The 23,960-nt window shown below is 40.6% G+C and overlaps 1 non-coding gene across 1 annotated transcript; it reads right to left on the minus strand.

The window, feature by feature from the left end:
- Window positions 1–8,169: 8,169 nt before the first annotated feature.
- On the minus strand, window positions 8,170–8,276 carry LOC145168214 (small nucleolar RNA R71). The gene has a single exon (XR_013741785.1). It is a non-coding gene; the product is annotated as a small nucleolar RNA R71 (small nucleolar RNA).
- Between the last annotated feature and the right edge of the window lie 15,684 nt (window positions 8,277–23,960).

A 23,960-nucleotide genomic window follows, 5' to 3' on the forward strand; every position in this document is an offset into this window, starting at 1 on the left:
CTTGCAACAATTTAGGGACAAACAAGATCTAATAGATCAATAATCAAGATGGAAACTTTATTACCAGAATGGGTGACCACAAATGAATGTGTTCTGGATCTAAGTCCCCTTCCTTGAGCTCTTCAACCCCTTCCTTCTTCCACTTGCTCCAATGTGCACCAAAAGTCCCTTCACAAGGCAACAATCACTCAAACTCACCAATGGAGACTAGGGTTTCGATAAGGAATGCTCTGAGGGTGATGGAGGCTGAGATGGGGCTATAAGGACGTTTAAATAGGGTGCAAACCCTAAGGATTAGGGTTTCCTCCTGACTGGCCTACTCGCCGAGTCCAGGCGTGGACTCGCCGAGTAGATCACTTAAAGCCCGCGTCCAATTCGACATCTACTCGGCGAGTTAGGGCTACAACTCGCCGAGTAGCTCTTACAAAAAGAAACATTTAATCAAATTAAATACGTACCAGGAACGGGGCGTTACAATTCTCCCCAACTTGTCTCAGACTTCATCCTCGAAGTCTGCTGCTGCTGCATCTGAAAACAACTCCGGGTAATGCCCCCGCATCTCCTCTTCGGACTCCCACGTCCACTCTGAACCCTTCCGGTGCTGCCACTGCACCTTCACTAACTGAACCACCTTGTTCCTCAAGGTCTTCGCCTTTCGATCTAAGATTGCAACTGGTCTCTCGATATAATTCAGGCTGCTATCAACCTGAATATCCTCCATGGGTACTGCTGCTGACTCGTCCACCAAACACTTCCTCAACTAAGAAACATGGAAAGTGTTGTGGATCTGGCTAAGCTCTGCCGGGAGATCCAATCGATAGGCGACCCGACCCACCCGGGCCAAAACCCTAAAAGGACCAATGAACCTGGGGCCCAGCTTGCTCCTCTTTCGGAATCTGATGACACCCTTCCAGGGTGATACCTTCAGGAGGACCATGTCGCCCACCTGAAACTCCAACTCGGATCGGCGTTTGTCGGCATAACTCTTCTGCCAACTCTGAGCGGTCTGCAAACGCTGTCTAACCTGCTGGATCTTTTCGGTAGTCTGCAAGACTACCTCCGTACTACCCATCACCCTGTGCCCAACTTCGCCCCAACAAACCGGGGTGCGACATCTCCGCCCGTACAACATCTCGAATGGCGGGGCGCCAAGGCTAGAATGATAGTTGTTGTTGTAGGCGAACTCCGCAAGCGGTAGGTGAGAATCCCAGCTCCCACCGAAATCAATGACACATGCCCGCAACATGTCCTCGAGGGTCTGAATAGTCCGCTCGCTCTGGCCGTCTGTCTGCGGGTGGAATTCTGTGCTGAAGTGCAATCGCGTGCCCAGCTCCTCGTGAAACTTTTGCCAGAAGCGGGAGGTAAACCTGACATCCCGATCAGAGACAATGGAGACACGATCTCCCGAACGTACAATTCGGCCAATTTCTCGGCCGATGAGCCCTCTCGTATAGCCAAGAAATGGGCGCTCTTGGTCAATCGATCCACGATGACCCATATAGCATCAAACCCCTTTGCCGTCTTCGGCAATTTGGTAATAAAATCCATCGTGATCTGTTCCCATTTCCACATGGGAATCTCTAGGGGCTGCAGCTTTCCATGCGGCCACTGATGCTCGGCCTTGACCATCCTACAGGTCAAGCACCTCTCAACGTACCAAGCGACTTCCCGCTTCATGCACGACCACCAATAGCTCAAACTCAAATCCCGATACATCTTGGTAGCCCCCGGGTGAATAGAGAAATGAGACTTATGAGCCTCCTCCATAACCGTCTGCCTAACCCCACCCGTCATTGGAACCCAAACCCGGCCGCATCGGGTTAATAGTCCCCGACTATCCTGCACAAACCGGGTGTTCTCGCCCTTGATCCTCTCCAGCTTCCAATTTTCCGGGCGGATGCCCTCAACCTGGGCATCTCTGATCAAACTCACCAGCGGAGAATCCACCGCTATCCTCATACATACCGCTGGGGTGGAAAACCCCGCTGACTTGCGGCTCAAAGCGTCCGCCACTACATTCGCTTTACCAGGATGGTAAAGGATCTCGCAATCGTAGTCCTTGACTACGTCCAGCCACCTGCGTTGCCTCATGTTCAGGTTCGACTGATCCATGATATGTCTCAAGCTCTTGTGATCCGTGTAAATGGTACAACGGACCCCATAGAGGTAGTGTCTCCATATCTTGAGGGCGAACACCACCGCCCCCAGTTCCAAGTCATGCGTAGGGTATCTCGTCTCATGCGGCTTCAGCTGCCGCGATGCGTAGGCTATCACTCGTCCTCTCTGCATGAGGATCGCCCCTAAACCTGTGATGGATGCATCACAGAACACCACAAAATCCTCGACTCCCTCCGGGAGTGTCAATACTGGAGCCTCGCACAAATGCTGACGGAGGGTCTCAAACGCCCTCTGCTGCTCGGGACCCCATCGGAAATCCACTCCCTTCCTTGTCAGACGAGTGAGGGGCACTGCAATCTTGGAGAAGTCCCGTATGAACCTCCGGTAGTACCCTGCCAACCCCAGAAATCTCCTAATATCTGAGGGAGATTTCGGAACCTCCCACTGCATAACCGCCTCGATTTTGGCCGGATCGACCAAAATCCCCTCCTGGTTAACGAGATGTCCGAGGAACTGGACCTCCCGTAACCAAAACTCACACTTCGAGAACTTGGCGTACAACCGTTCCCGTCTCAGAACTCCCAACAGCTCTCGCAGATGTTCCTCATGCTGCTCTCGGGTCTTGGAATACACCAAGATATCATCTATAAACACTATGACCGAGCGATCAAGCATCGGTCTACAGACCCGATTCATCAGGTCCATGAACACCGCTGGCGCGTTGGTGAGCCCAAACGGCATCACCACGAACTCGTAATGTCCATAACGAGTTCGGAACGCGGTCTTCTCCACGTCCTCCTCTCTGACCCTGACCTGATGATACCCAAACCTCAAGTCTATCTTGGAAAACCAAGATGCACCCTGTAACTGGTCGAAGAGATCGTGTATCCTCGGGAGTGGATAACGGTTCTTCACCGTCAACTTATTCAACTCCCGGTAATCGATACACATCTGGTGCGAACCGTCCTTCTTCCGGACGAAAAGTATCGGTGCTCCCCATGGAGAACTGCTAGGTCGAATGAACTGCTTGCCCAGCAGTTCCTGCAGCTGCGATGACAGCTCCTGCATCTCTGGCGGTGCCAATCGGTACGGCGCCTTAGCAATAGGGGCCGCACCTGGCACCAGGTCGATCCTGAACTCGACCTGCCTCTCCAGAGGTATCCCTGGTAACTCCTCCAGGAATACGTCTGCGAACTCCCTGACCACCGGTACGTCGGAAACCGAAATCTGATCCCTGGCTCGCGTATCTACCACATACGCTAGATAACCTGCACACCCGTGCTGAATGTACTGTCGTGCCCTGGCAGCTGAACAAAACCCTGATCCCACTCTTGTGCCCTCGCCATATACAATCAGTTCTCCCCCACTTGGGGTTCGAACTACTACTCGCTGCCCCTCACAGTCGATCATGGCACCGAATCGACTGAGCCAATCCATGCCTACAATCACGCATACCTCCCCCATGGGAATCGGAATCAAATCTATCAGAAATGACACCCCAAAAATCTCCAAGTCACACCCTCGATAAACTGAAGAAGCAGAAACCCCGTGTTCGTTGGCGATAGACACTCGCAACGGACACTCTAACTCGCCCACTGGCACACTGAACTCCCTACTAAATGTCTGAGATACGAAGGACCGACTCGCCCCCGAGTCAAATAAGACCAAAGCAGGCAAGGAGTTCACTAAAAACGTACCTAACCACAGGTGCAACAGATAAGCATACAACAGATATAGGAAAACGAGATAAGGATAGAAACATACCAGCAACCACATCTGGTGCTGCTCTGGCCTCCTCCGCTGTAAGCTAGAAGGCACGACCCTGAGCCTTTGGAGGCTCTGCCCTGACTGGTCTCCCATCCGTGATCCTCAAAGTAGCCGGCGTTGGAGCCTGCGTCGGTTTGGTGGCGAGTAACGGGCAGTTGGCCTTCAAATGGCCAACCTGATCACAATGGTAACATAACCTCATACTCTGAACTGGAGCGGCCTGGCGACAGTCTTTCGCGTAATGCCCCTCCTTGCCACACTTGTGGCATCCACTACCAGCTCGACACACACCAGAATGACCCTTGCCACACTTCCCACATGTGCGGCTCTGCTGACCCCCGGTCCTAGTATCAGCGGTCTTAGACCGCTTCGGCGCCGGCTGAGAATGTGTCGGGGCCTGCCGCTGCTCTCTCAACTGCTGCTCAATCTCCAACTCACGCCGTCTGGCGGCCTCCTGCAACTCTAGAAGAGTATCACATCGCTGGGTACACAAACTGACGGATATCCGTCTTGAGCATGCTCAGATAACGGGTCATCTGGGCCTGCTCTGAAGCAAACTCCGGGCAAAACATCGCCCTCTCAGTGAACATCCGGGTGATCTCCGTCACCGACTCCCCATCCTGTCTCAAACTCAAAAACTCCTGTGCCAATCGCTCCCGCTCAACCCGTGGAATGTAACGGGCGCGGAACATATCCCTGAACTGCTCCCAAGTAACAGCAGCTCTCTAATCATCAGAGTACGACCCAGTCGCAAGTCTCCACCAGTCCTTGGCCCCAGACCTAAGCAGGTTCAGAGCACACCTGACCTTCTGGTCAGCAGGACACGAGCAGGTGAAGAAACACCCCTCCACATCTGAAATCCACCTCATAGCCTTGATGGGATCCTGAGTCCCATCAAAAGTAGGGGGCTTCGTGTTATCGAAGTCCCTATACTGAAAACCTCTACCAACTCCTCCTCCCATCGTTGATACAGCTGATGCAGCTGCTGCGGCGGCTGTCTCTGCAAGGGCTGCATAACGCTCATCAAAATACTCCACCATGGCGGTCTTGATCGACCCGAACATCTCCGATAACTGAGCCCGGAATGCAGCAGCAACCTCATCATGCAGGATCTCTCGAATCCTGGCATCCAACTCCTCTGTACCCATCTGCACCACTGGCTCAGGTGCTGTCGGCCCCTCCTGGCCTCTGTCCCCTGATCCTGATCCCGAACCGGATCCAGCCACGAAGCGCCTCGTCATCACCATTCTGAAACATATCACCAGTTATCAGATAATTCATATAAATCACTGGGAGCCAACTCCCTACTAACCCTAGGGATTGCGACTTACTTGACACGCGTATAGGTCCTGTGCTTTCAGTAGCATGGGCCCCTACTACCTTCCACACCTACCCATATTTTGCCCCAAGTATCACCACAACACCCTAATAATATGCACAACATGGCGAGCGCTCAATCCTCACTCCTAGAGGAATGCTAAATATCTTATAACTGACCTCCCGGTCTCACTCAATCCCTCCTATCCATGAAACTTCCACCAACCCTGCAGCACTAATGTATGCTAGCCATGCATAACGCTGGACCCTATAGACTTTCGAATATCCAATCCTACCCCAAGCCCCCAATCAAACAAGAACAGAACATAAGGCCAAATCAAACATTCTCAGGCTATAAGATCTTAATTATGTACAACTGGGATGTATACATTAGACAACTACAGTAATGATGTCAATCTCACATAAAGGAAACCCTAGGCTAGCAGGCATCATGTATTCAGGCAATTCTATCATGCAATTCCTAAAGATCCCTAGCCTAGCACTAACATGCTGTTCTACCATATCGTATAATCAAATAACTTGTATGGTATTTTGGGGTCTACTTACTGGCTCCGGCTGATCGTACGCCCTGCATCCTTCTTTATTTATTTTGAAAACCTTTTTGAAAAATCATTTTGAAAATCCTTTCCTTGATTTGAGACTGGAGTCACACGAGTGTTCCTCCAATTCACTCAAACCAAGGCTCTGATACCAACTTGTAACACCCAAAAATTCAAGCCAAATTTAAACTTTCAAAACATGTCGAATTTATCAAAACATTACAACTTTGTTTTCAAAATACATTTATATCAGAGTTTTCCCAGAAACATAACATAATAGGAGGAGCTGTACGATCATGCCTTCGCCTTGCCGCGATCCCCTGATGTACCTGAAACAATAAACTGAAACTGTAAGCCCGAAAGCTTAGTGAGTTACCCCCAAAATACCGATACACGTACAGTCCACATAACCATGTCACACCATGACATATCATAACAAACTGGGCAGAACAGCACATAACGGGTCCACAGCTTTACAGACTGGAATACCCCTGGGCCCACAGTGTGAGTCTGGAATGCCTACCAGGCCCTCAGCTCACATCTGGATTGCCACCGAGCCCTCAGTACGAGTCTGGAATGCCTACCGGGCCCTCAGCTCGTATCTGGAATGCTCCCAAGTCCTCAGTATGAGTCTGGAATGCCTATCGGGCCCTCAGCTCATATCTGGAATACTCTAGGGTTTGTTGGCTACCGCACGGAGCAGTACAACCTCAACCCATCCCACATAACATATCAACATGTAACAGATAATGCACATACAGACAATCAATCAGTATCACAGGTAGTCCTACAGACCTACCCTCTAGCGTATCAAACTAGCATGCATAACTAACTCGTACTCAACATAATACAACTATTAGGATATCATATCCAATGGGTCGGCCTTGGTGCCTTAGACCCCTTAGTATAGTGAGGATAACTCACCTCGCAACGGTCGTCGGAAATAAGAAGGCTCAACTCCTGGGTCCAACACGAACTCCACCACCTATAGGTACCATACAAACCTTTTTCATAAATCTCCCAATTACCAGAAACCATCAGAAGTCAACTGGTCAACCCTTGGTCCAAGTCAAAGTCCATAGTCAAAGTCAACAGTCTATGTTGACTCGACTCGTCGAGTGCACATCACCGTCTCGTCGAGTCCTTCCTGAACTCGAGAAGTCGTGAAATCCTTGATTGGCTCGTCGAGTTCCCTCTTTAACTCGTCAAGTTCATACGTGGCCAAGATTTGGAAGAAACCCTAGCCAACTCGCTGAGTCTTCTAACAACTCGCCGAGTTCAAGGCAATCTTCAACTAACTCGCCGAGTTGCTCAACCAACTCACCGAGTTCACGGCTATGTTCATAGAACTCGCCGATTCCAGCGTTCTACTCGCCGAGTTCATTCAGTTCTTTTTCCATACAGACCTGGTTTGAGCCATGCAGCGGCTCCAAACCACAGATCTAGGCTTCTAGGGCATGCTTATCACGTAAAGTTGCAAACTTTACATGCATGCATAGCTTTAAGGGTTCCAAATGTCAAAACTAAGCTCTTAATGGGGTTCTAAGCTCAAGAGGGACCTCAATCACGAACATAACTGAGACTTTACAACTCTAGAAGGTAATGAAGGTCCAGATCTGAAGTATAGCCCAACCATAAGGTTTCTCTACCGAGGATTTGGGGTTTTAGGGCTTAAAAGCAACAATTTAGGGACAAACAAGATCTAATAGATCAATAATCAAGATGGAAACTTTATTAACAGAATGGGTGACCACAAATGAATGTGTTCTGGATCTAAGTCCCCTTCCTTGAGCTCTTCAACCCCTTCCTTCTTCCACTTGCTCCAATGTGCACCAAAAGTCCCTTCACAAGGCAACAATCACTCAAACTCACCAATGGAGACTAGGGTTTCGATAAGGAATGCTCTGAGGGTGATGGAGGCTGAGATGGGGCTATAAGGACGTTTAAATAGGGTGCAAACCCTAAGGATTAGGGTTTCCTCCTGACTGGCCTACTCGCCGAGTCCAGGCGTGGACTCGCCGAGTAGATCACTTAAAGCCCGCGTCCAATTCGACATCTACTCGGCGAGTTAGGGCTACAACTCGCCGAGTAGCTCTTACAAAAAGAAACATTTAATCAAATTAAATACGTACCAGGAACGGGGCGTTACAACTGCACTTAAGGATATCCCTTTTACGGGAAGGATCACGAGGATGCTTTCAAACACTTAGACGAGGTGAACGATATTGCGGATTATTTTAATACTCCCAATATCCCAAGGGAGATAGCTTTACTAAGGATGCTACCGGTCACTTTCAAGGGAGCAGCAAAAGACTAGTTAAAGGCACTCCCACCTGGTACAATCACCACATGGGCCCAATTGCGTGAGAGATTTCTAGATCAGTTTTGCCCACCCTCCAAAATCTCTAAACTCAAGAAGGCGATTGCCAACTTTGAGCAAAACCCGGGGGAGTCATTATACGAGGCATGGGAGCGCTACAAGGGGTTGTTAAGGAATTGTCCTCAACATGACCTAAATCTTCAGCAAGAAATGTCGATATTTTATGATGGGGTGAATGTAATGACTAGACAACTCCTTGATTCACAAGGACCACTAACAAAGAAGAACCCAATTCAGGCCAAGGAGCTGGTTGAAGAATTTTCAAAGCACTCTCGTGAGTATCACAACCCAGGACGCGATGGAATGAAAGGCAGTGGAGGTACACAAACTGAAGAGATGGCTGTTGTGATGGCAATGCTTAGCACTATGGATAGGAGATTGACTCAAATGGACCAATCAATTCATGCAATTCGAGTTGGTTGCGAGAGATGTAGTGGTCCACACTTGACAAAGGATTACAATATGGATGAATATGGAAACAAGAAAGCTCAAGTATGTTACTCGAGTGGGGACAAGTATGAAGAAGATTGGAGAAAACCAAAGAAGGAGTGGCTGCCTTACGAAGAATACAAGAAGCAAAAAGAAGAGAAATTTAGGCAAACTGGCCGGGGCTTCTACCAAAGAGAACAACCACTAGCTAAGAAGAAATCAGAATTAGAGACCATGTTGATGAAATTCATGGAAGCTTCAGAAAAAAGACATGATGCTACTGACGCTACAATGGAAGAACAAAGAAATATAATGAAGAATCATCATGGCATGATGATAGATCAGCAAGCATTGATAAAGAATCAACGAGCCTCCATCAATAACCTTGAAGTACAACTTGGTCAACTTACCGCTTTGGTTAATGAGAAGATGTTCCCGAAAAATCCTGAAAACAACATCCAATCTCACGTAATGGCCATAGATATTGAAGAAGAGGCGATTTCTGAGTTCCTAGAAGCCTTAGAAGTGGAACCACAACAGCCCGATCCAAAGCCAAAGAAGCCAAAGCTCGAAATTGAAGAATCTGCTGGAACACCCAGTTCACGTCGTGAGCTCGCTATGCTCACGTCGTGGGCTCAGTCTGAACAAAAGAAATCCGTATCTGTTCCAGCTTATAAACCACCTTTGCCATTCCCGTCTAGAGCTAATCTCAGTCCACTGGAGAGAGAACATTTGGAGTTTATCAAGCAATTAAAGGGTATTCCTATCAATACTCCTTTTATTGGTTCACTTGCAAAAGTTCCAGAATATGCTAAGTTCTTACAAGACTTGTTAGACACTCGTCAGCAATTAAAGGAGAATTCTAAGGTGATTCTAAGTGAGCAAAGCTCAAAGGCTGTGTTGGGAGAAGTACCTAAGAAGATGGGGGATCCTGGACGACTCACTCTCCCATGTGAGTTTGGGAATAATATGAAGGTTTATGCTTTAGCCGATTCTGGGGCTAGCATAAATTTGATGCCTTATTCGTTTTATCAAAAATTAAATATTCAGAAGTTGAAGGCTACAAAGATGACTATTCACATGGCGAACCGTTCAGTGACGCAACCCCGGGGCATTGTGGAAGATATTTTAGTAAAAATTGGGAAATTCGTTTTTCCAATAGACTTTGTGGTATTGGATATGAAAGAAGATCCAAATGTACCGATTATTCTTGGTCGCCCGCTACTAAACACTGCTGGAGCTCTTGTTGATATTCGGGAGTCTAAGCTCACATTGAGGGTTGGTGATGAAAAGGAAATTTTTGGGATAGAAGATGGCTTCCAAGGGAATCATGCTCAAGAAGAGGTTTTCAACATTGATGAAGAAAATGAACTTGAAGAATTAGAGAAGCTCATGGAAGAAGAAATCAAAACAATTCAACAAGTTAAAAGAACAAAACCGAGAGCATGTGTTCCATTTTTAGTTGAAGTCATTGCCTACACGAATCCAACTTCTTGGGTGAGCAAGGAAGATGATGAGATGACGAGTGATGAAGAGGAGGTTACATCAAAAATAACAAGTCCAGTGGTAAAGGAAGAAAATGATACTATGGAGTGTAAGTATGAAGACAAGATAGAGACTAAAGGGACCAAACGCAAGCTTGATGGAGACGAGGTCAAGGCTAAGAAGGAAAATTCGAAAAAGGCGTATAAAAGACGAGTTCAAGCTTACAAGAGGCGTTTCAAGGAACAAAAGATCCTAGTGGTGGACTCTTCAGATGACTCAACGTAGGAGACAAGGAGTCCAGCTCAAGACTCCTCAAAAAGAAGCGCTTCTCGGGAGGCAACCCGAGTTTGGTTTACATTTTCTTTCTTTTTCTTTTTATTTTTTAGCGTATTTTTAGTTCTTAGGAAGTCGATCATGTCATCTGAATTATTATCTGCATAAGGAGCCATTAAAATCAAGTAGTAACACTTATTGAATATCTTACAAAAATTAAAATTGGAGAAATTAATAAATTTCATGATCAGACAGGACTCACGACGTGAACCATTTCGGGTTCACGACGTGAATTCAGATGAGATACGGGCATGGTTATTCTAAATGATAACTCTATTTTTTTAAGCCTGTCCACTTTCAGTAATGACCCAATATATGCCTTAGCCCACTTCCTATTTAATTGGCCCAATTTTAGAGTCCAGACAGAACTCACGACGTGAACCATTATGGATTCACGACGTGAGTGGTAAACCACTCGGGAGTGTCAACTGGATTGGGGGTACCATGGAGAACGTGGTTCAACACCTTGGGGTGGAGCAGCCGCCTCATTTGGGGTATCATTACCCAATTTGCCCGAGGTGGACAGAGTATCGAGGACATGGAGGCGACGGGGCGGGAACTAGTGGAGCAAACGAGGAGGATGAAGATGATTGATCAATTAGTTTTATTTTGTTTATTTTAGACTTGTTTGGTTTGTTTTTATTTTGTTTTTACATTTGTTTGGATTGTAAGAATTTGAACTGTACTTGCTAGTGGAATGATCCGATAAGAGCTCAAATGTTTAGTTGAGCCGATATACGTTATAATGCATTTGTGGCCTCCCTTATTTTAGTGAAATCATGGAACAAAAACATAACCCTGCTTAGTTTGAGGAATGCAACATGTTTAGCAGCCTAAACCTGAAATGTATCCAGGAAAGATATGTCTTAACCAATAAAGGTTGAAGTTAAGCGCCCTTGCTTAAGCATGTAGGTTTTTGAGTGATATAAAAAAGTGAGTTATACATGTAAAAAAGAAAAAAAAAAGAGAGAGAAATTACCAAAAAAAGTAAAAATTCTTGAAGAATTTTGGAGCTATCAAAGTTGAAGATCGAAGATCAAAGTTCTAAAGGATCAAAAGTCAAAGAAGCCAAAAATCATGAAAGAAGTGAATTCAATGAAGTGAAAGATTAAACATTAAAGAAAAGAAGAATTCAAGAGCTCCAAGTTGTGGTATCTTCTAAAAAGTTGTAATTCTCTAGTTTATGTATGCGTGGGTAGCTTTACAAAAATACTTTGAGGTTAAGTAGGATTTCTGGGGATGGATTCGGAGGGTTGCATAAAATGAGCATTGTTCGAAAGAAGTGGGCGAGCGTTTATGAAGATTGTGAGTATTTAAAGTATGGGGGGTCATTTAGGAAAAATTTAGACACAAATGCATGCGTTGAGGTCTTCGCATAATGGCTGAGTTGGAATTGGATTGTTCTATGTAATGCTAGTGATGAAGGTTTAAGTTTAAATAAGTAGATTTGCTTGAGGGCAAGCAAAGCCTAAGTGTGGGGTATTTTGATTGCCAAATTTATACATAGTTTTAGGCAATATTGATCTACATTTTATTTAATATTTTGGTTATTTGCATACAATTATGGTACTTATGAGGATAAAATGTTATTTGCAGCCAAATAGAAGTATTTTCAAAGAAAGGGACCAGAAGTGACAATACTTGGAACTTTGGGGGACTTGAAGAAAAGAAGAACGGAAAAGCACCCAAAAGACGTGCTCACGACGTGAACAGTTGATGGTTCACGACGTGAGTAGAAAGAGTTAGAAGATAAGCATCCGGGTGAAGGAATCCTTGCCGAATACGATTATCTCGAGTTCACGACGTGAGACTTAAATTCTCACGACGTGAACAGTAAATTAAAAAAGATATTATAAATACCTTTGCCCATTATGATTTGGGAGACTTTTGGCGGAAGGAAGAGGTTCCAGGAGGCGATTTACAGCAGAAGAAAGGTCTTGGAAAAGGGTTTTCAACACCAAAAAGAGTAAAAGTTCATAATTCGTTTACTTGTTTGATGCTTATAGACATGTTTTCTTATTTGAGTTGTGTTTATATGTTAGTTGCTACTATGAGCAGCTGAATCTAGCTACTCTTATCTAGCTAGATGAAGCTTCAAACTTATGAATAGCATAATTTTATATGGATTTATTTAGTTGGTGAATTGCTCGTGTTTGATTTATTGTTACCTAGCATGCTTATGTTGTTGCTTTAAGTTGCTTAAATTCATGTTATGTGTAGCTTAGTGACCATTAACTGCATGAACTTGATAACCTAGTAATTTAGTGAACATTGAATTGCTAGAGCTAGGATCGACCAAAATCTTAGTTAGTAATTGAAGTAATTAACTTTGCTGTGCTAGAGAACATAGATTATGATCATAATTGTGTTTACATGATAAATCTTACATAGCATATTCATAACATAATTGATTCTGTGTTTAATTGTGTGTGACCATACATAGCTTTACATGAATTAATTAACTATTGGTAAATTTAGACCTAAATTACTAATATAATAACAACCAACTTAATAATCCATAATTATTAGCTAGCCATAAGGACGAAGTGGATTCGAACTAGATAAGAGTGTCTTTTAATTATTGATTGAATTTGAGTTAAGTTAGTCTGATCTTGCAAAATCAGATAAAAACCCTTTTTAGCTTGTTAATAATTAGATTAATTTAGTAGTAAATAGATTAATTAATAACACCGTTCCCTGTGATCGACACCCGACTTACCTAAGCTATACTGTAATCTGACTAGGTACATTGCCTACAAGTGCATAGTTAGTCTAAGTTTGTTAGGTTATAAATATTAAAATTAGTGGGTATTTCCGTGCACATCAAAGGGTGACTTGGTCATCTTTCCAAGTAAACAAGACTCTCACACGTCATCATCCCTAAGGTCGAATGACTCCAACACTCCATCCTTTTGGAGTTGGGCTATGCGTTTCTTGTTGACATGTCCAAGAGGACAATGCCACAAGCATGCCTTATCCATACTATTGGAAGAATAAACACACAAAACTGATGGGTTTTATACAAAAGAACATCCTATGTGCTCATACAAACCCTAATGCTTGGATCTAGGTTTCTCTATTGTACATGCAATTCATCCAAGACTCAAGAACCCCAATCTATCATATGCATTTCAAAATTATCACATAAGTGCAGATCTAGATGATTACCTCTTCTTCAATGGCTTGAATCTTCTTGTCTTTGGAGCTTAGAGTCACAAGTGTCACTCCTCTAATGGCTTACAAACACCATAAGCAAGAGAATGACTTATGAGAAGGAGGAGGAGCATCAAAAATGTCCTAGGGTTCTTCCAGAAGAGTTAGCCACGTTTTTGGGGCCATAGGGGTCTTTATATAGTAAGGCTATTAGGGTTATCAAACAAGGAAACCCTAATTTGACTGCTTAGGCTCCAAGCAGCCCATGGACTCCTTTAGAACACCCCTTGGACGAATTCCTTATGGGCTTCCCATAGAATTCGTCCAACCTATGTTCCAAGGTGATCCATAGCCCAATTGCAATTATCTTATAATTACAATTCCAGTCCCCTAAGTTTAATTAATGTCTTTTAGTCACAAAACTAATTCTTAATTAATTCTTGACTAATATTAATTAAACAATATGATTTCTCCTTTAATATATTATTCATATAATATATTAATAAATCATAATTAATCCTCTTTCTCCATAAATCGTCCTATCAAGTTGCTTTGGTGAAGGCAACCCAAAAGGACCATGCACAACCGGGTCAAATACTTACCAAATATAGTTACGGGCTTAGACACTAATCCAACAGTCTCCCACTTGGATAAGTCTAGTAACTATAATGTAAGTACAATCCGATTAGCAATCGTAGCTTCTCAAAGACGTTGTCGAACTCTGATATTATCATAAACCTGTCCTTTAGATAAGGGATCATATATTCCTCCATTCTAGATATCATATGAACTGAGGCATGGATTTTAATCATACTCTCTGTTCATGTGTTGTTTCCCGATTTCCGATTTATGACGACTGACAACAGACTACAATTGAACACATCAACTCAGTCCCAGCTTTGCCAAGCGCTTAAGGTGTCATCACTAAATCATCGAGGGGCCCACAGATATCGCTTTTATACCACTTTGGGTAAAAGGAACGGATAAACTTCGACTCGAACGCTCGCTTGTACCTACTCATCAAATCACACACAACAATACGTTTTATAACACCAAGTTACTGGTGCGTTTACATATTATCAATGTGTAACCGACTTGCAAGATACAACTCACACATCTCGGTTTCAAGAATATAAGATATTATCGTCTCACCAATCACTCGTGATAAAATCCATGAAGCGATCCAAGTGAGCGTGGGTTTAATCCAATACTCTAATCTTATAGCAGCACTCACGAACCCTGCAGCAAACTTTTGCTATGTCTAAAACACTTTAAACAATCTACAGTCAGATTCATGACAGTCTTCTTTCATACCTACTTCCAAAGTATGTGCGACTGTGGAGGGTTTGAATAATCTTATTATTCGGGAAGTCAAAACATGCAAAGTGAAACACAAGAATAATACTAATCCTATATGGCCTCAAACTTTTAAGTATAAATAAAACACCTTTTATTCAATCACCATATTGATTACTCATTATTTATTGTTTCGGGTAATCAACTTCTTACTTGAATTATAACAACAGTTGTCCCATGCACCAAGCATGCACACTATGTTTACCTATGGTCTTTACTTTGTGAAATAGATCAAATGAACACATTTCCAATGATGCTCATTTCACAATTCCTAATCAATTAGTGTAAGAATACAAAATTCTCGCCACTACTAGAATATGTTAGATTCTAACATTTTATGCAACGGTCCTTTCGTAATATCACAGCGCCAAAGTCACCAAGACTTTGCCAATGAAATTACAAAGTGCTCTATTGGAGATTGTTACAAGACAATTCCATAGTCACGAAGTCTCACATTCAAAGTACATTCCTTTGAACATCCTTCTTGCATAGAAGTTTCTAATCCAAACATAGATTCTTAACGTCCAACTCCCAATATGGAAACATTTCCATATTTGCCATATAACAGCTCATTGTGAATAAAGTCTTATCTATTCATAATAATGTCGATATGGTCCATTCATTACTATACTTCCAACTGCTCACAAGCGACCAATCCTTAGCGAACCTTAGATTGTCGTTGACAGTTGTTCAATATATTTTAGTCAAACCGGTTCTAGTCCCTTTTCCCTCTTAATGCCCTAGGCATTTCGAAAATTTTTAGAACGGTCAAATATTACAGCATATGCAATCGATCCTATACCCGAAGCGTATGGGATACGATTCATAATGAAAAACGTGATACTTCACTAGTTTCTTGCTATAATATTGCCATAATATTTCTATTTGTCGTGTTCTCAAAATTCGAATTATGAAGAGGGATGCCGTAATCATAATCGAACTTTGAGAATGCAATTAATAAATATATCCTTGACTAAATTCAATTAAAATTTCTCGATCTAAGCTTTTAGATTGGAAACGAAGTATAACATTCTCTCCCTTAACTATAGCAAAAACAACTTTTCAACCCCTGCAACTTTGCAAAGTGATACTTTTGTTTTTTCTATAATTAATATTGCCAACTTGCAACACTTAAAGTAATAATCATGCTCCCACTAACATGATGATTATATCTATTCCGGCATAACATTTATGCTCCCACTAGCTTTGACACGTATTAGAAAATAGTCGGACTTTTGGAAGACAATACTTATTGACTTCTAAAGTTCATATTTCCAATACGATGTGCTTCGATAAGCCTTTATCTACGCTTCTCAAACTCATACACCTTTCCTTAGACAGCTCTCATGTGTGTCTAAACTAATTCAGAACTTATATTACTAAGTCCCGAATGTTCAGACTAATCGCCAAATCTCACAATTCGAACTATGAAGAGGGATGCCGTAATCATAATCGAATTCAAGAATGCAATTTACATAATCGCTATCTCCTTAAAATCTCTCTTAGTAAAAGCGTTTCCTCGCAATCATTTTCATGAAGGAGAGAAACCTTATGACACTTTGATTTTATGGTGCATGTGTTCCTATCCATGCGATTTTATCATAACCACAATCATAAGATAATGTTTGTGACAAATCCAAACTCTTATGGACAGAACTTGTTCATACTTCATTTCTTGCCATCAAGGATCCCACCATTGCTTTCAAGTTATTTAGCAGCTCACCTATGCCAGTCAATGTACTTTCATCGAACAAGGTGCTTGCCTTATGCAGTCTATTGAGAACTCGTAGAACTCATATGCATAGTTGACCAAACTGGAATGGCACAGAATATGTCAACACGATAGGTTACAATCCTCAATTCGTGTGCTGGTGTTTAATAGGTTTACTCTCGATTAGTTCTTGAAACTTTTTAAGATCTTTAGACTCCCACTGACCTCTTGACATATTAGATTCTCTTATCAAGAAACATTTCTTGACAAAAGAAATATTCAAGAGTTAGTGTGTGTCTATATCAAAACAAAACCTGCACGCAATTTGGTACTAGTTGGCCTTTGTCTTATTCAAGACATCACAACTTACCAAAACGTGCAAGTGTCACACCCCCGAACCAGACGGCGGAAATGTCCGAGGGCTCGTGTGACTTAAATTGAAATATCATCACAATGAATATACATGAAACATAACATAAACATCCCCATGCATTAATACATTACAACAGTCATTGTTCACATCCAGTACATTGTTTACATTACATAATCCATAGCATAAATTGTTTGAGAGTCACAAAACATAACATCCTAACACACTTAGCAATTTTTCTTCAGCTTATCTGTTACCTGAGAATACAAGTTATTTTGAAAACGGTCAACATATATAATGTTGGTGAGTTCATAAGCATGTTTGATATAAAATGGTTTGTATTGTTTGTAAAACCCAGAAAATCCAATATTTTCTGTAACAAAAGCTGTTTACGAAAAAGATGTGATGATCCCATAAGTATATATGTATGTGATTTCAAAACATGTAAGAGTGAATGACTTTCATAATTGTTTATTTTATTGTAGTTGTTGTATGTAGAAGTGAATAATGTCGTTCCCCGAAAAACCCGATGTTTTCCAATTTAAATAGTATGGCAGTTTTGTATTATTGTATAAATCACTTTGCATCGTCACGGTGTATGAATATGATTTCCCATGAATGATGATATGGTAATGGATCTCTATGTGAGTCGTTATAACCATGCATAATAATGACTATTTCGCCTGCCTTGGCATTCTTGCGAATACTGGTATTGAATTAAGATTTTGTCACCCTAGACTGGCCGAGTCTAACTGTAGCGAACAGCTCAGGTGTGGGGGAGTCACCCCCGTATAGATCTATACACAAACTCTCGCCCTCCCTCCAGGAGACTCTGGTAATAACTACAGGCTACGGCCGACACTTATTGGTGCCAACCGATAATTCTCAATAAATCCTTATTATTACCCCATGAATTTGAATAACATTGATTACAACCCGTTTGATGTTTACATGAATATGAATAAAACCTAACAAACACGAAAGAGGACAACTATGGCCCATTACTCATGTATGTTATTACAGACTGTCGAGTATGCGACGGACACGTTAGCCCGTTAAGCATATAATTGATTTGGACCATACTAGCAATGCCAATGGGCCACTAAGGCCCAATACCATCTAAAGCCATTGAGGGTCCATTAGGCATGAAATTGGGCCACCGGAAGCCCAATAAACATGTATTATTTATGTTGGGCCCAATAGTCATGTTAATGAGTCACGAAGGCCCAATAAGCATGATTAGAAGTATTAAAGCCCAACCGATATAATGTTTACTTGTTTTGTATAGTATTAATGTCGTAAGGTTTGTTTCATACAAATTGTTTAATCGAAAAGTCACCACATTAGCCAAATTGTTTTATAATGATATTTAGATTGATAAAATATATATATATATATATTCTTCTATTTAAATCCATAAGTTATTAAAATTATGTATCTTTGACCCAACTATTTTAATATTCTTTTATTTAAATCCATAAGTTATAATGATATTTAGATTGATAATATATATATATATATATATATATATATATATATATATATATATATATATATATATATATATATATATATATATATATATTCTTCTATTTAAATCCATAAGTTATTAAAATTATGTATCTTTGACCCAATTATTTTAATATTAACATAATTGACCCAGAAATAATTGTTTGACCAATTCAGCTCTTTTTCTAGTAAAAATGACAAATTTTTACCCCTTTTATGAAAAATGACATTTTAGGTCCTTAGATTATGTTTCTTGACATTTTCGGTCCAGACGCTCAGTTAAATCATGATTTCAGCCCAAAATAAAGTTTTGGACAGTTTCAGCCCTTTAATTAAAAAGATTTACACTTGTAGTCCAAATTTTTCGCAATTTTTACAATTTTAGCCCAAAATCCAAAAACTTTGCATTTTTAGTCCTATTTGGTAAGAAAGACATTTTCAGCCCCTGAAATTTGTTTATTTGTGTTTTTAACTCATATTTTGATAAACTTGCAAATTCAGTCCCTTAAGTTTCATATTTTTCGCAAATTGGTCCTAAAAGCCGGAAAGCCCAAACTTTAGCCCATTAGGCTAAAATTTACACTTTTAGTCCTTTAAAAACCGTGATTTTCATAATAACTCATATTTTAAGTGATTTGACCCTTTTGACCCTTGTAAAAACCGTAAATGACATCATTTCCTCCATCTTTTGCTTATTTGTCAAAAATGGTTCATAAATAGAATTTGTGTTTTGTTTTACTTAGTTTGAACTTGTATAATACTTTTGCCTTGATAATAATATGTATAAGATAACCTAGGTCACATATTTCCTTAACAAGGTTAAGAATCTCGAATAGATCAAGTTTCTAACACATATTCATCAAATAAATTCAAGAAATCACACATATCATACAAAAACACATGGATCTACACATTTTACTTGTATTCTCCCCCATAAATCATGTAAAAACCAAAAACAAGGGGTATGAACTCACCTTGCTTAGTTGTTCTCGGTTTGAAGAAGAATTGGAAGAGGTTGAGGTGATTCTCGGCCCTAGCAAGCTTCTTGAGAGGTCTTTGGGCTTAGATGGGTTCTAAGAAGCATGATCATGAATTTGCATGAGTTAAGATGAGATTTTTGATGAAGTATAGAAGTTAAGCCATGGATTCAAGTGAAGACTTACCAAGAATGATGATATTACTTGAAAAACTCCTTGAAGACACACACCAATGTTCGAAAATTTGGAGAAAATGAAAGTGTTCTTGAGAGTTTTCTTGTAGGAGTTTGATCAAAATGAAAATGGTGGTGGTGTGTGGTGCTCTCGGCCGTAGATAAGGAGAGAGGGAAGAGAGAAAGGAGTGAAATGACCATTATGGATATATGTTGGATTTTGCATGGAGATATGAAGGGTAATAAGGAGGTGGCAATCTTAATAGTCAACTCTTCCTATTTCCTTTTTTTTATATGTAGTTGGGTCGAGAAGGAGAAAGGAAGAGAAAGAATTTTGGGCCTTTAGTGCTTGAGTCTGATAATATGAAGCCCATTTTGATGGTTTTCGGCCCATTGGACCCTTAGGTTAGTTTACGGCCCAAATTGCATAAAAGAATGAGTTTTATGGCCCATTAGGGCTTATTGGATTTGTTATGGCCCAACAAGGCCCATTAAGGTAAACTAATCCATTTTAGGCCCATTATGGCCCAAAAAGTTAAGTTTCATGAAAGGGGGTTGAATTAGAGCCCAATTACGAGTTCTAAGCCCAAACTAGTCAAATTGGAGACTTATTGGTCCATTAGGCCCAATAAGAAAATCCTAGTCCTTATTGGACTTAAACCGGGATTTTTAGGGTTTCCAATCTTTTGTTGACCATTTGAAGTGTTGTATAGAGTGTTTGATGGAATTTTGTTGTTATTGAATAAACATCATGTTTTCAAGTCATGGTTACAATTATTGATAATGCTTACATAAGGATAGAACTTCCTAGCCAAATTTGCTAGTTGTGACAGCAAGTGTAAGAACATTCCTATTTAAGATTATGTCACTCAAGTCACAATCTTGGAGTATAACTCTAAGACTTGATTTTGGAGCGAAGTATGATACATCTTACTGACTTAACCACTACAACAATTCTCGATTCCTCTTCTTAGCCAAACTAGTGCACTAAGGTGTCCTTAGAGGATTAATTGTAATATGGTTCCTATGATTACCAAGACGATCATAAAACACGATACAAAAGTACTCTCCCTTCTTCTTAGATTGGAGAAATTTTTTATCTTTCTGCCTTCATTGATTCTACTTATTCGTTCTGCCATTCATTGAAACTTTTCAATGATTCAGAATTACACTTAATCTTGTAAGTATAACCACCTTTACTAGACTTTTAGTAAATCATGACGAATAATGTTATTGTTCTTTGTGGTGGACTTAACTAGTTCACAACATTGTGTACTAGTTCTCCTAGTCCTTCACTTGACTCTTTGTCAAGGAATTAGTCTTAATTTTCCAAATATGAAGGTTCTCATTCATCATACAATACAAGTTGTACGATTCCAAGTTTCTGTCCAATTGAAACTCGGGTGACAAGAATCTTTCCTTATTTGGTAAATTCTCGACATTACCACAAATAATATAACTAAGAATCATATCCATTTCAACATTGCTAAAACTAGAAATATACAAACGTCAATTTTTCATACATGCCATTGCAAGGAAATATATAAATAAGACAAAACCAAAATTTATTTTATTTATAAAAGGTGTGGAAAAACTTGTCCTTACAATGCAATTCAAATGAAAAACTATGCTATTACACATTCCTAAGCAATCTATCATAACTCTAAAAGTAGTAGCTCCAAAAATCCAATCATCGAACCATGTGATCAAAATCCATTTCTTCGCGATCAGACTCAACTCACTTCTTCCTATAAGCTTCCTCTCTTTTCTTCGATTCTACAAAACATCAAAAATGTAATCCTATCACATAATGTATCAAGAATAGAAAAAACTAGGAACTTATAGAGTTAGTTAATGGATTTTACTTGAAGTAGAGCCATACGTCTTGACTCTCCCATCTCTTAGATCTCTCAGGCAGACAGGGCAGCTTCGTCTCCAATGCCCCTTCTCTTGGCAATAAAAGCAAATTGACTCTTTTGGAACAGCACATGGAACTACCTCAGACTTTGCCTTTCTCTTATGATCAAACTTTTCGACCATGGCATGCCTTTCGTTGCCATTGCCTATGTCCATGGAGGTTTGGAAGGCAGATCCACCAATCAACTTTGCTTCTCCAGTGCGCCAAATCATTGCTGATTCAGCAGAAACAAGCAAATAGGTGAGATCGATGAGGGTCACGTCGTGGTCTATCATATAGTACTCTCTTACGAACTCACTATATGAGTCAGGAAGCGATTGAAGAACCCAGTCAACAGCCAGCTTCTCACAGACAACGACTCCCAACATTCTTAACCTATGAATGTGTGACTTTATCTCTAAGACGTGTGCACACACTGACTTTCCTTCTTCATGTTTACTTGCCAAAAGGGCTTGAGTGAGCTTGAACTTTTCAAGCCTTTGAACTTGTGGGCTAGGGAGAACAATAGGAGGAGGTGGAGGAAGTGAAGCGTGATCTCTTGTTCCTCGATCGAATAATGGAATATCATCTTCATGTGGAAAGCTTGTTCCAAGGGATTTGGGAAGACCATAGTTTTCATACTTTGACATCTATAAAACGGGAGAAAATTCAAGTTAGTTGATTGATTGAGTCCTTAATAAAACACCCAAATAAGATATTAAGGCTAGGACCCAACACAATATTCTACAACTTGGAAAAGGGATGTCGTAATCCAAATTGCAGAACATTTGAAGGTAAGTGAATGACGATTCACTAATTTTCCACCATGAAAATCGAAAAAGAGATTAAGTTTTAAATGTATTGAAAACTCCTAGATCCTTTGAGATTCATCGAACTTTTCAATGGCATGTTTAAATCTCGATATGCCCCTCGATTTGTGACTGGGATGCCGAGGATCACAAAACAGGGTGTGAATAACCATGAAAATATACATGGTGCCCTCAATGTTACAGTCACCTATTCGATGTGCTAGTTAACCACACACGCTCCATCGAACTATGACAAACATCAAGTCACCCTTTACCACCTTTGCTTAGAACCCAATTAGTGTGCCGGTTAACCACACACGCTCCACTAACGTCTTAGCAAGGGTATAAAGTGTAATTTCATGGAATTGCATCAATTCACTTTTGCCTAAAGTAACTAAGATTGGGAATTTTGTAAAACATTTAGTTACTTAACTATTCATTATACTTTTAATGAGGAGAGGGTTTGCCCAATCCTACCCGTTCGGCTAACGACCCTCCACCAATCAAGGAAGCGTTGGGTGAGAGTGGACACCCATTAAACGGCCATTTTATAGGCCATAACCTTATACCCCCCCTTATAGATCGGCTTCGTAAATGAGGCCTACTAACGGTAAGACTAGCAGTTTAAGTTATACATACATAATATTAGAGTTTTAATGTTATATGTATATTATAAGGGTGTATTTTACACTTTTAAAATACTAGGTAGTTTAACTTTATAAATTACACTTTTAAATATAAACATATCATTATGGATTTATTAATTCTCTTTTAATTATACTTTTAATTAATTTAATAAAACCATATGGGTGTAATTTGAACTTTTCAAAACTAGGGTTTTAGAATTTAAAATTTCAAAAAAAAAAAATTAAACTTTTAATCAAAATTTAAATTCCAAAACTTGAGGACAGGTTTTGAAACATTTCAAAACATTAGGGTTTAGAATTTAAATATTTCAAAATTAAACTTTTAATCAAAAAATTTAGATTCCAAAACTTGAGGGCAAGTTTTGAAACCTTTCAAAACTATCTAGATCAAAATACAAATAAGGCAATTAAACAATTAATTGGTGATTATCTAGTTTTGACCTAATCCAATTTCATGCAAGATAATTGACCAAATAATCCAAATAATTTAACATTTATCAAATAAGGTAACAATTATCTAATTAGATGACAAAAATCTTTTATTTTGACAAATATAATCATAAGGAATCAATAAAATTCGTATTTTATTAATTTAAAACAATTATGGCAACTATCCTAGGCCAAAATAGGCAAAAAAAATCCGAAAATCCGTCTGTCTGACAGCCAGACTCGCCGAGTCAACATATGGACTCGCCGAGTTCATCCTACTCGACTAGTCCACATTGGGACTCGACGAGTTTGTCAGGCAGATGGCCAAAAACTCGACTTTGCAATCAAGAATGAAACACAAAGCATCAATACAATAGAAACCAATCAAGGCTCTGATACCACTGATGGGTTTTATACAAAAGAACATCCTATGTGCTCCTACAAACCCTAATGCTTGTATCTAGGTTTCTCTATTGTACATGCAATTCATCCAAGACTCAAGAACCCTAATCTAGCATATGCATTTCGAAATTATCATAT

This window comes from Lactuca virosa, chromosome 3 (genome assembly GCF_052849685.1).
Source record: "Lactuca virosa cultivar CGN04683 chromosome 3, Lactuca_virosa_CGN04683_v6, whole genome shotgun sequence".
Taxonomy (NCBI): Eukaryota; Viridiplantae; Streptophyta; class Magnoliopsida; order Asterales; family Asteraceae; genus Lactuca; species Lactuca virosa.